This window comes from Apodemus sylvaticus, chromosome 5 (assembly GCF_947179515.1).
Source record: "Apodemus sylvaticus chromosome 5, mApoSyl1.1, whole genome shotgun sequence".
NCBI lineage: Eukaryota > Metazoa > Chordata > Mammalia > Rodentia > Muridae > Apodemus > Apodemus sylvaticus.
The window spans coordinates 99,776,271-99,789,745 of NC_067476.1; the positions used below are offsets into that span (position 1 = coordinate 99,776,271).

Below are 13,475 nucleotides of genomic sequence, written 5' to 3' on the forward strand. Positions count from 1 at the left end.
TGTCAGGACAGTGACTGCGGAATGATGCCAAGCAAGCCCCTTCCCTGTCACTGGTGAGTCTCGGGATCCACACAGCTACTTACTTGATACTCATGGGGCCATTAGAAGAATCGAATGCATAATGCATAGCACAGTCCAGTGCATATCCATAGCAAATCGATGGTCATATGCATGGTTGCAATAATTAGCTACAAACCATGGAGCCACCTGAAGTGCATTTGGTTGGTGTGGTTTAAGCCGATGGAGGTCAAGTGGAGAATGACACTCAAACCATGGTTTACTTCATCAGAAATTCCAGGGTTTTAGCAATTAAAGAGCATTTAACAGCAATCATTCTGAAGTAGACTTTCTTGTTATCTGAGTAGCCTTGACTTGTTACAAAAACCTGCTTTGGGAGTATCAGGAAGGACCCTTGTCCTTTAGTGACAAGCTAAAGTCATGTTATTGCCTGGGTATACAGAGTGAAGCCCCAGGTAGCAGGTAGACTATTTGACAAAAGAAGACCATTCTTTGAGAATAGCCAGAACCAATACTCAAAGCTGGAAGTTCTGCTGAGGGCCAGGGAGATGGACTCTGGCTAAGAGTTATTTCAAATACACTTTCCTCCAAGGCCACAAGGACATAGTTTAGAAGTTGAACCTGGCTCGGGGTGAGGCCAGCTGGCCTTCAGGATGGCCCTGGCATTCCCGGTGTGGTCATGCTGTGGTCTGGAGAGATTGGCATGTGATGTTCAAAGATCTGCTTGGGGAATTGCCCTCCTTCAAGCTGCTGGTCTACAATGAGGAGGATGGTGGACCGGGCCACTGAGACCTGAATGTCTTCCCACTATGCCTACTTCCTAGATGGCCATGAATTTCAGAGCTGAACAGTGTTTGTCTTTTACTAATTGAGGCATGCACAATCCCAGATACCACACACGATATCTGGTGGGAGAAACCAACAGGTGTACAGAGATGGCCTCAGGGCCTAGAGTAATGGGGCTGTCCTGCACAGACATTCAATAGCAATAGTTTCTATGTTGGAAAAATTGAAGTCGGGGGGCTTGAGAGATAGTAAAGAGCAAGCTGTACAAGCAGGATGGCCTGAGTTTAAACCCAAGATTGAACAAAAGCTGGGGATGGTGACACACAACAGTGATGCCAGTACTGGGGAGGTCATGTTGGCAAGCAGCATAACCTAATTGGCAAGTTCCAACAAGAGACCCTGTCTGGGAGGGGGTAAGGAGACAGATGACACTTGAGGAATGACACTTGAGGTCGACCTCTGACCTCTACATGACCTCTGACCTCTACATAATTTAAGCGGTGTGGTGCTTGCTTATAATCCTATCTCTTGGAAGACTGAGGAAGAGAGAACACTGCAAGTTCACAGCCAGCCTACACCACATAGTGACACCTTGTCTCACAAACCCCCAAACATTAAAAAAAAAAATCAAGCTTGAGCAAACATTTGCAATAAGACTCAGAAACTCTACTGTGACCCACAGTATCTTTTTGGCGCTTCCCTGTGCTATTTCCAACTTCAGGTTTGTTGCAAATGACATCATATGACTGAAAACCTCCAAGCCTCAGTGCCAGCCTCTACCTCGGCATCTCAGGAAGACAGAATCACCAAGCATTCATCACAAACTGTGGAGCCACAGAAGCATCCCAGTTATCTGGGCATGATGGTGCATGTCTACAATCTCATCCGTTCGGAGCAGGGGCAGGATGGTGGCTGGGAGTGCCAAGACAATCAGGGCTACACAACAAGACCCTGTCTCACCAGACAGACAGACAGAAAGACAGACAGACAAACCCAAAGAGCTACAGTGTGCATGTGCCTTAGCTGGCTTCGGTTATAAATATTCTCTCTTTGGAGAGATTGCTTTCTGACAGAGTGAAACCAATTCTGAGTTCATACATTTTCTTAACAGTTACTTTAGAATGGTGCAAAAATTACCTGATTTTTAAAAAAATGGCTTTAAGTGATGTTTTCTTATTATTTGTTTTTTTTTATGTTGACAAGGAATAATTAGCTACTGTTTCCTCTAAGGAAGAAAGAAGTCAATTTTTAAAGATACCGTACTCTGGGTATAATCAGCTTACTTTTTGCAACCTTACTTATGGCATTAGCTTCATCTTGAAACAGCCTTAAAATAAATCTGTTTATTTTAGAATGAAGAGACCTGGACTTCCTTGACATGCTAGGGTAAGAACGGAAGGGTTTGTGAGATGAACTGGCAGGGAGTCTTGGGCGGGGTTCCTAGGTCTTGTAGGACTTGGACTTGGGGTGTGATGTGACTGTAGGCTACAGCCTGACAACTCTTGCATATGTTCTGTTTTTTTTTTTTTAAAGACATCTAAGCAGTGGTTCTCAACAGAGACTCATGTGGTGATCCCCAACCATAAAATTATTTTGCTGTGACTTCATTAAGTGTAATTTTGCTACTGTTATGACTCATCATGTAAATATCTGATATGCAGGATATCTGATATATGAGCCCCCCCAAGGGGTCATGACCCACAGGTTGAGAACTGCTGATGGCCCTAATCTGAATGTGGCGGTTTCTCCTCATAGGTAGAGAGCCTCGCCTTTGTTTGGGTGGTTATACGCCTTAGAGCTAACTCCACTTAAAAACAAACGATTGTAAACTAAGGCCCAGCTGCTCGTGACTCACGGAAAGTGGAACAACATGTATGCAATAAACATATGATGCATATGCATCGCTTGACTGCTTGCTGACCGCTCTGTAGCGTCTTTTTCTTTTCCTTCAGAACCTGGGTGTAGGTGAGAGGTATGTATGGGTTTTTAATCGAAGTGGAGCTTAAAAGTTCACCTTTGTTTCCCATGAAGCTGGTTGGAGGGTGCAGTCTTGACCCCGAGGCCAAGTGCACATCACCTATGAGCTAAATCTACAGTGTAGACACACTACCAGCTGGTCTGGCCCTTGTCCCTGTTACAAAGTCAGGCTCGCTATACCCTGACAAAGAGCAAGCAGTGTACCCCCTCCCAACTCTAGGAAAGAAGAGCTGAAAAGAACAGGAAGTTGCCTAGAGCTCACCAGGAGCCTTCTATAATCTTCATAAATAACAGAAGTGATGAATTCCCAGGTAGGGCAGTCTGTCACCAAACCCCAATAGTACGACAAGAAGCATGTACCAAAAGGAGAATGCCATGGCTGTCTCCAGAGGGGCCCTGCCAGAGTCCTACAAATATAGAGGCAGAAACTAGAAACCAACTATTAGACTGGGCTTGGGGTCCCCAACGGAGGATCTGGAGGGTTGTCCAGAGGAGCTGAAGGGGTTTACAGCCCCATGGGAAGAATAATGACTTCAGACACCCAGACACCCCAAGACTCCCAGGGACTGAACCATCAATCAAGGGGTACACATGGTTCCAGCCAAAAATGTGGCAGAAACATCCTCCACAGACTTGGGTGTTTAAAGAATTGATCCCCAGTTGATGGCACTGTTTGGGGGAGGATTAGGAAGTGCAGCTTTGTTGGAGGAATTTATGTCACAGTGGAAGATCATAGCTACAAGGTTTGACATTCTTATTCTTTTTGATTGCTTGTTAATGTTCCTCACAGGTTATGTAAGGGTCCAAGAATCACTGAAAGAAGACCCCAGACTCAAATAGTATGCAAAGACAAAGAGAGTGTATTTTGCAAAAACAACCAGCATGTGGGGGATCAACCATCCTAGCAAAATGGCTACCACAGGGGAAGCTCAAAGGGCCTTTTAAAGCCACTTAGGGGGTTTTCCAGTTGCAGTTGGGTCACATTCATTTCATCAGGATTGATTGAACTTATGGTATGGGGTATGTGCACACTTCTGATTGGTTTGTACCTTGAGCGAGAGAGGGGCTTTTCTGTTTCTGTTGTAAGGCCCTGGCCAGATATTGGGGCAATTGCTGATTAGCTGCCTCATTTCTGCAAGAAAAGTGGGGAACAATTGTTTAAACACCCAAGTCTGTGGGGGATGTTTCTCATTCAAATCACTATAATTTGTAAAGGTAGAAAGTAGATTAGAGATTGCTTGGCAGGGGTGGGTGGGTGGGGTGGGGGTGGGACAATAGAAACATGCAGGCCTTCTTTGATGAGGAGCTGACGATACTCTATAATATCATCAATACTATACTTTTCAAGAAGCCGAGCTATCCCTCAGGGAAATTGAAGTTTAAGGCTACCTGTTCTAAAATGGAGTGAGTCCAACGCTCTCAGTTAGATACCCTAATTCACCAACTCTCTCGTAGGGTTTTAATCACATCACATTATCTGTGAAGATCTTCTGTAGTTGTGTAGGGGAGAACACAACACAGTTGGTATCCAAGAGGGTGCAAAGTCTACCACAGTTCATTGGTTTGTGACCATGGTTATGTGTAGTTGATCCAACTTAAGCTTAGCCCCAACTAGCTTACAAATGAATGAGACTCGGACCATGGTTATTTTATTTGGCTTGACAATTACTGGGGGGGGGTAATCTCTAATTTACTAATTTCTGGCCTGGCTACTTCCCAGTGGTATACCCCAAATACTTGCTATTTCTCCTGACTATGTGCTCATGGTCCATCTCCTCTCATAGCAGTGTCTACCTCCCCCTCTCTCATCCCTCCTCCTTTCTCCTACTCTGCAACCCTCAGCTGGGTAACTCAAAACACACCTACCTCTAATCACTCCAGTAATTGGCTGTAGCCCTTTTTATTCAACTAATAGTTTCAAATTAAGGGGCAAGGTTTGTACAATAAAAGTAGGAAACCATGAGAATTCACTCATAGGCAACTATACCTTTGGGTATAGAATTTAACATTATAATCCATAGCAACAGACCAAACCTCAACAGTCATGATCTTCTTCATTATAAAAGCTTAAAACTAACAAAATAGGATATCAATGGTGAAGCGATAGATTGTATTCTGTGGATATAGATTATCATTCATTCCACTTAAAATAAATCTGAGGGCCGGGGATGTAGCTCAATTAGTGAAATGCTTGCTTTGTAAGCACAAGGACCTGAGTTTGGATTTCTAGCACCCACATGAAAAGCCAGAAGGTTGGCAGCATGCTCCTGTCATCCCAGCACTGGGGGTTGGGGGTGGGAAGACAGGCATATCCCTGGGGGGTGCTGACCACTCAGTCCAACCAATGAGAAAGCAGGTCTCAAAAACTAAGGTAGAGAGTGACTGAGGAAGATATATGGTATCACATGACATCAACCTCAGATCTTCACATTCACACACATATAATCTACACCTATCCACAGACCTTCCACATGATCCTGTATATGCCCCCTCCCACACACACATTCACACATACAAGAACACACCTAATAAAATGTCTGGGATCCTCATTTTGAATATGGATAGAAGAGGGTTTTTTTTTTTTACATCAAACTGAATAATTATACATTAAATACAACACTGAATAATTGAACAATGAATATTATGCACTGGATATATCAACATTGAGTCGACAACTTAAATTCACTAAAATAAAGCAGTGTCTCCTAACTTTATGCTGTGTTCTTGTTATATTGCAAAGAAATACAAGACAATGCCACTAGCATTTATCCAGTTGGTATTTACTTGTGTAGTGGTCAGCTTCGTGTATGAATCCATACATGTGTATTCTGAATTTGCACTAAAGTTTAGTGGTAAAGAGTAAATAACACACTGTTCAGGGTGACTTTTAGCTTGAATTGCCCAACATCTACCCTCCTCCTTCCCAGCTGCTGCTTTGGTTACCTCTTTCTACTCCGTGTACTCAGAGGATGCTAATACTACTTTCAGATTCAGAGATGAGACCTTATAGGTTTACACCAGCTAGCATTAGTATAATGCTACTCCTCAATTAGTATAAGAATGGACACAGCACCCTTTGAAGCAAGAGATGTGTCTGCAATTTCTTTCCAGCCCTTTCCCTTCTCCTCCAAATGTAATTGGAATCGGTCCTCTTTTGTGAACGAGGCAATTATCGCTGGAAGAGTCTTAGTCAGGGAGGAGAGAGCTGAAAGGATTGTAGAAAGAAGATCCAGGACCTTGATGATACTGTGAAAGGTCTGGGGACCAAAACATCCCTTAGACCAGGCACGGGGGGAAAGTTCCTGAACAGATCACCAATAGCGTATGCTCTAAGATCAAGAATTGACAAATGGGACCTCATAAAATTACAAAGTTTCTGTAAGGCAAAGGACACTGTTAAAAGGACAAAACGGCAACCATCAAATTGGGAAAGGATATTCACCAACCCTACATCTGATAGAGGGCTAATATCCAATATATACAAAGAACTCAAGAAGTTAGACCTCAGGGAACCAAATAACCCTATTAAAAATGGGGTACAGATCTAAACAAAGAATTTTCACCTGAAGAAATTCAGATGGCCGAGAGGCACCTTAAGAAGTGCTCAACATCATTAATCATTAGGGAAATGCAAATCAAAACAACCCTGAGATTTCACTTTACACCAGTCAAAATGGCTAAGGTCGAAAACTCAGGAGACAACAGGTGTTGGCGAGGATGTGGAGAAAGAGGAACACTCCTCCACTGCTGGTGGGGCTGTAAGATGGTACAACCACTGTGGAAATCAGTCTGGAGGTTCCTCAGAAAACTGGACATGAGACTTCCAGAGGACCCTGCTATACCTCTCCTGGGCATATACCCAAAGGATTCCCTGGCATGCAATAAAGACACATGCTCCATTTTGTTCATAGCAGCCTTATTTATAATAGCCAGAATCTGGAAAGAACCCAGATGCCCCTCAAAGGAGGAATGGATACAGAAAATGTGGTATATTTACACAATGGAACACTACTCAGCAATTAGAAACAATGAATTCACAAAATTTTTAGGCAAATGGTTTGATCTGGAAAATATCATCCTAAGTGAGGTAACCCAATCACAAAAGAATACACATGGAATGCAATCTCTGATAAGTGGATATTAATTAGCCCAGAAGCCCTGAATACCCAAGGCACAAATTGCATAACAAATGACTCCCATGAAGAAGTATGGAGAGGGTCCTGATCCTGGAAAGGATTGATCTAGCATGGGAAGGGAATATAAGGACAGAGAAAAAGGAGGGAGGTGATTGGAGAATGGATGGAGAGAAGGTTTATGGGACATATGGGGAGGGGGGATCTGGGAAAGGGGAAATCATTTGGAATGTAAACAAAGAATATAGAAAATAAAAATATTAAAAAAAAAAAAGAAACTAAGTTGTGGCTGCTACTGCTGCCATTGTGCAGAACCAGAGCCTGAGCCACAGCCAAGAGGAGGGAGGAGGGGAGGAAGCACTGGCTATGTGGGTGTCAGTATTTAAACAGAGCACATCATGCACGAGTACATGTGAGTGGTCCTTGGTTCAGGAGGCTTGGGAAAGTCTGCTCTGATGGTTCAGTTTGCTCAGGGAATTTTTGTTGAAAAATATCATCCAACGATAGAAGCTTTCTACAGAAAGCAAGTCAAAGTAGATTGCCAACAGTGTATGCTGGAAATCCTGGTCACCGAAGGGAACAGAGAAGTTTACAGCAATGTGGGATTTGTATATGAAGAATGGCCAAGGGTTTGCAGTAGTTTATTCAATTACAGTTCAGTCTACATTTAATGACTTATAAGACTTGAGAGAACAGATTTTGCAGGTTAAAGACACAAAAGATGTTCCAATGATTTTGGTTGGCAATAAATGTGACCTGGAAGATGAGTGGGTAGTTGGAAAAGAACAAGGCCAGAACTTAGCAAGACAGTGATGTAGCTGTGCTTTTTCAGAATCTTCTGCAATGTCAAAGATCAACATTAATGAGATATTTCATGAGCTGGTCATACAGATAAATAGAAAACCACCAGTGGAAAAGAAGCCTAAAAAGAAATCATGTCTGCTGCTCTAGACCTGAAGTCAGCAACAGCTCTGAGCCAGACTGCAGAAATGAAGAACTGTTGCCTAATTGGAAAGGGCCAGCATGCCAGACTTCAAAAACTAAAGCTGAAGAGGCTTCTCCTGTTTTATATATTATGTGAACAAGTTTGCACATGTTCCCAGGAGACAAAGTTGTTCTGTTTATATCTCCTGGAAATGACACAGTATTTCTCCTTTGCAATAGCAGTTATAACAGATGTGAAATAAGATACTTGACTCTAATACAATTGTACAGACGAGCATGGATGCATTTCAAATGTTAGGTGCTACTACTATAATCAAATGATTTCATATTGAAGTTTTTATCATGACTCCTCCCTGTCAAGCACTGGAATGATACATATTATGAAATCTCCCCTCAAACTCACTGCAGCAGATACCTTTTTTGAGTCATTGACTTCATTTTATATTTAAAATTATGAAAGTATCATCTGTCATTATATTCTAATTAAAATTGTTTGTGCATAAAAAAATAAACTAAGTTGCTCTTCTTCTTTTTCTCTTCTCTCTGCCTGCCTTTTTCTCTCCTTTTCTTTCCCTTCCCCTGATTCCCATGGCCACTTCCCTGGACTCAATCCTTGGGGCCAGTGAACTCTCTCAGGAGCAGTTTCCATATATATATGTATATATACATATATATACATATGGAAAATATATTTGAATATATATGTATATATATATAAACTAAGTTGTAGGGCTGGTGGAGAGATGGCTCAGTGGGCAATGGTTGTTCTTTTAGAGGTCCTGAGTTCAATTACCAGCAACCGTATGATGACTCACCACTATCTATAGTGGGTTAGATCTATAATGAGAAAGACATGCAGATACACAGGAAGAAAGTACATTCATATACATAAATATATCTTAAAAACCTAAATTGCTTTCAAAACTGTTTTGAACTTCATTGGCACACAATAAATGAAATGCATGTGAAACATGCAGCTTCCTGCATTTTGACATAGTTACCCATGGGTTCAAGTGCCAATCATCTTCACATGTTTCCTGGGAAGCGCTGCTGCCCTCACGCCACCTAGCAGCCCTGATTCTCAGTCTCAGGCAACTGCTGATCCCTTTCTGTCGTGTGAGTTACTGTGTGTTCTTCCAAATTCTACGTAAGGTTCTATGTATGAATATCTACGATGCACTCTTTTAAAAGCCAATTTCTCTCATTTTTGATTAGTTTGAAATGAATCCATATTAATTAGGCATCGGTTGATTTCTTTAATCGGTAAGTTGTATTCTACCACCATTTGTTTGTCCAGTCCATTTACATATCAGTGGACATTATTGTTATTAAGTCATGTCCAGCTTGGAGAAATCACAAATAATGCTATAAACATTAGCACACAAGACTTCGACATAGGGTCGCTGGTCTTCTGTGTCAGTGTTTAGCTGTAGAGTAGTGGTCCATATAGCCGATGAATTTCCAATATTCCAGGAAGCCATGAGGAATTTTCTGAAGTGGGTGCTATTCACTGGCTCACATTTCTCCTGGTGGTGTGCTGCTCCATTTCTGCTTTAAATTTCATATGGTCAACCTATTTTTTTAAAATCTTAGCAACTCTAAAGGTATGTAACAGTCTTTCATGATTTTAATTTACATTTCTGAAAATAATTGAATATAGTTTTGTGTGATCTGTTGTCTGTATATCTTCTTTGGTAAAACATTATTATTAGTTATTCAAATCTTTTGCTGTTTTGGAGATTGGGTGCTTTTTAAAAAAATCTTTGTGACTTAATAGTTCTTTATATATTTTGGATACAGGCCTTTTTTTTTATCAAATATGAGTTGCAAATATTTTCTCAAAGTCTGTGGCTTGATTTTAATTTTCTAAAACTTTTTAAAGAGCAAAAAGAATTGGTAAGGCACAGTGTATCCATGTTTGCTTTCTGAGTTGTGCCTTTAGTGATGTGTCTCTGATAGCTTTGCCTAATTTAAGATCCCTAATACTCTCCTCTACAAGATTTTGATTTTTTGCTTACATTTAGGTCTCTGAGTCATTTTAAGTTAGATTTGATAGATGATCAAATTATAGATTTCTAGATAGTTTAACTAGAGAGAGAAAATTTAAGAGAATATTGTAGCAGAGAAAGTTCAGTGGTGTCTCTAGTCACTTACTATTCTTCCTAAGCACGTGGGAAGAGTGCATTGCTCACTTTCCTTACTATGCTGGGAATCAACCCAGTAAGCAACAGCACCCCTCCACGGCCTCTGCATTAGCTCCTGTCTGAAGTTAAACCATTTTAAACTTATCCCCATCTAGTTATGAATGAATGAGACTCAGATGATGGTTATTTTATTTGGCTTTGACAATTACTGCTGGCCTGGCTCCTTCCCCTGGTGGTGTACCCCAAATCCTTGCTGCTTCTCCTGCTGGCCTGGCTCCTTCCCCTGGTGGTGTACCCCAAATCCTTGCTGCTTCTCCTGGCCATGTGCTTGTGGTCCGTCTCCTCTCATGGCGGCTTCCTCCCCCTCTCCCTCTCTTAGTCTTCCTCCCCCTCTCCCTCTCTTAGCCTTCTTCCCTCTCTCCCTCTCTTAGCCTTCCTCCCCCTCTCCCTCTCTTAGCCTTCCTCTCTCTCCCCCTCTACAACCCCCAGTCTGGAAATGCAAAACCTGCCTACTTTATTTATTTATTTATTTATTTATTTATTTATTTATTTATTTATTTATTCTCTATATTCTTTGTTTACATTCCAAATGATTTCCCCTTTCCTGGTTCCCCCCTCTCCATAAGCCCCATAAGCCCTCTTCCCTCCACCCATTCCCCAACCAACCCACTCTCACTTCTCTGTCCTGGCAATCCCCTACATTGCTGCATCAAGTCTTTCCAGGACCAGGGCCCTCTCCTTCCTTCTTCTTCGGAATCATTGGATATGTTGATTGTGTCTTGGGTATTCAGAGCTTCTGGGCTAAATATCCACTTACCAGTGACTGCATTCCATGTGTGTTCTTTTATGACTGGGTTACCTCACTTAGGATGATATTTTCTAGTTCCAACCATTTGCCTAAGATTTTCATGAACTCATTGTTTTTAAACTGCTGAGTAGTACTCCATTGGGTAAATATACCACATTTTCTGTATCCATTCCTCCATTGAGGGACATCTGGGTTCTTTCCAGCTTCTGGCTATTATAAATAAGGCTGCTATGAACATAGTGGAGCATGTGTCCTTATTGCATGCCAGGGAATCCTCTGGGTATATGCCCAGGAGTGGTATAGCAGGGTCCTCCAGAAGTGTCATGCCCAGTTTTCTGAGGAACCGCCAGACTGATTTCCAGAGTGGTTGTACCAGCTTGGAGTGGAGCAGTGGAGGAGAGTTCCTCTTTCTCCACATCCTTGCCAACACCTGCTGTCTCCTGATTTTTTTAACCTTAGCCATTCTGACTGGTGTGAGGATGCAAATCAAAACAATCTCAGGGTTGTTTTGATTTGCATTTCCCTAATGACTAATGATGTTGAACATTTCTTAAGGTGTTTCTCAGTCATTTGAAATTCTTCAGGTGAAAATTCTTTGTTTAGCTCTGCACCCGATTTTTTAATAGGGTTATTTGGCTCTCTGGAGTCTAACTTCTTTAGTTCTTTGTATATATTGGATATTAGCCCTCTGTTGGATGTAGGGTTGGTGAAGATCTTTTTCCCGATTTGGTGGTTGCCGTTTTGCCCTTTTGACAGTGTCCTTTGCCTTACAGAAACGTTGTAGTTTTATGAGGTGCCATTTGTCAATTCTTGATCTTAAAGCATAAGCTATTGGTGTTCTGTTCAGGAAATTTCCCCTTGTACCCTTGTGCTCAATGCTCTTCCCCAGTTTCTTTTCTATTAGTTTCAGTGTGTCTGGTTTTATGTGGATATCCTTGATCCATTTGGAGTTGAGCTTAGTACATGGAGATAAGAAAAACCTGCCTACTTTTAATCCCTCCAGTAATTGGCTGTGGCCATTTTTATTTAACTAATAGTTTTAAATTAAGGGGCAAGGTTTGTACAACAAAAGCTGGTAATCATGAAAATTCACTCATAGGTAACTAGACCTTTAGGCACAGAATTTAGTATTACAACATATAGCAAAAGACCAAACTTTAATACCTGCGTTCAGGTTTCTGCCCTGCTTGAGTTCCTGTCCTGAATTCCTTCTGTGATGAACAGCAATGTGGAAGTGTAATCCAAATAAATCCTTTCCTCCCCAACTTTCTTCTTGGTCCTGGTGTTTCATCATAGCAATAGAAACCCTGACTAAGACACTTACACACAGGTAAATATAACTGAGTCTTAATCTATACACTATTGACAGCATAATGTAATATCTTCTAAATTTCACTATGAAACTCTCTGGATAATCATGCATACTTTCCATATCTTTTTAGAAGTAACTTGGTTGCCAGGTGTCCAAAATAGTAGAGCTACAAAAGGATTGGATCCTGCATTATCACGCAGAAGAACATTGTTTCATTATTTACTTGTATTAGTCAGGGCTCTCTAGAGTCACAGAATGTATGGCATGTCTTTCTATATTGAGGGAATTTATTATGATGACTTACAGTCTGTAGTCCAATTCCCCAACAATGAATGGTCAGCTGTGAATTGAAAGTCCTAGAATCTAGTAGCTGCTCAGTTCTACAAGGCTAGTTGTTTCTGCTGGTCTTCTGTAGAATTATATTCCAACAGATGTGTTGGCAAGTAAATGCAAGCACTGAAGAAGAGGGAATCTTCCTTCTTCCAATATCCTTATGTACACCTCCAGCAGAAGGTGTGGCCCTGATGAAAGGTGTGTACCACCACTCCCATATCTGGGACTAATTTTGTCCCAGGCTAACCTTGAACTCAGAGATCTCCTTGCTTCAGTCTCCTGGGATTAAAGGCATGTGCTACCTTGCCTAGGCCTAAGCTTTTCATGGCCACTATGCCTCAAGATCTCCATGCCAAGATCTGGGTCAGAAGCTTGTGTCTTCCAGCCTCAAGATCTGGATCCCAGGTGAGCTCTCCAATTCTGGATTGTAGTTCATTCCAGATATAGTCAAATTGACAACCAGGAAGAGCCATTACAATACTGCAGCAGAATAAACGACTCCAAACCCGAGTGGTTCCAATAACAATGTTTCATTATTTCTTTGATTATGAGTTGACTGGGCTCAGCAGATGGTTTTAGCTTAAGATTTACTTAACACAAATACTGACATTTCTTGCCTTGGATTATAGCCGATCATCTGATGCCTCTGCTGGAAATAACTAAGAGGATGGTTATGTCCAGGGATCTTATCTGGATTCACCAAATAGTATATTGACACTTGGTCTGTGGTCCCCAAATCTCAACCTGGTGATGGGGTTTCTAGAGGAGGCATCCCACAAAACCAACTATTTAAAGACTGTACCTAATTGGCTCAACATCATTTCTACTATATTCTATTGATCAAAGTGGTCACAGGACCTTTTTTTTAAAAAAACTGAATACATTACTACTAATAATAGTGTATATATATATATATTGGTTTTTTGGATTTTGGATTTTTCGAGACAGGGTTTCTCTGTATAGTCCTGGCTGTCCTGGAACTCACTCTGTAGACCAGGCTGACCTCGAACTCAGAAATC

At 41.5% G+C, this 13,475-nt stretch overlaps 1 pseudogene; it reads left to right on the forward strand.

The window, feature by feature from the left end:
• Positions 1-7,312: 7,312 nt before the first annotated feature.
• On the forward strand, positions 7,313-7,865 carry LOC127684544 (ras-related protein Rap-1A-like; annotated as a pseudogene).
• The last annotated feature ends 5,610 nt before the right edge of the window (positions 7,866-13,475 follow it).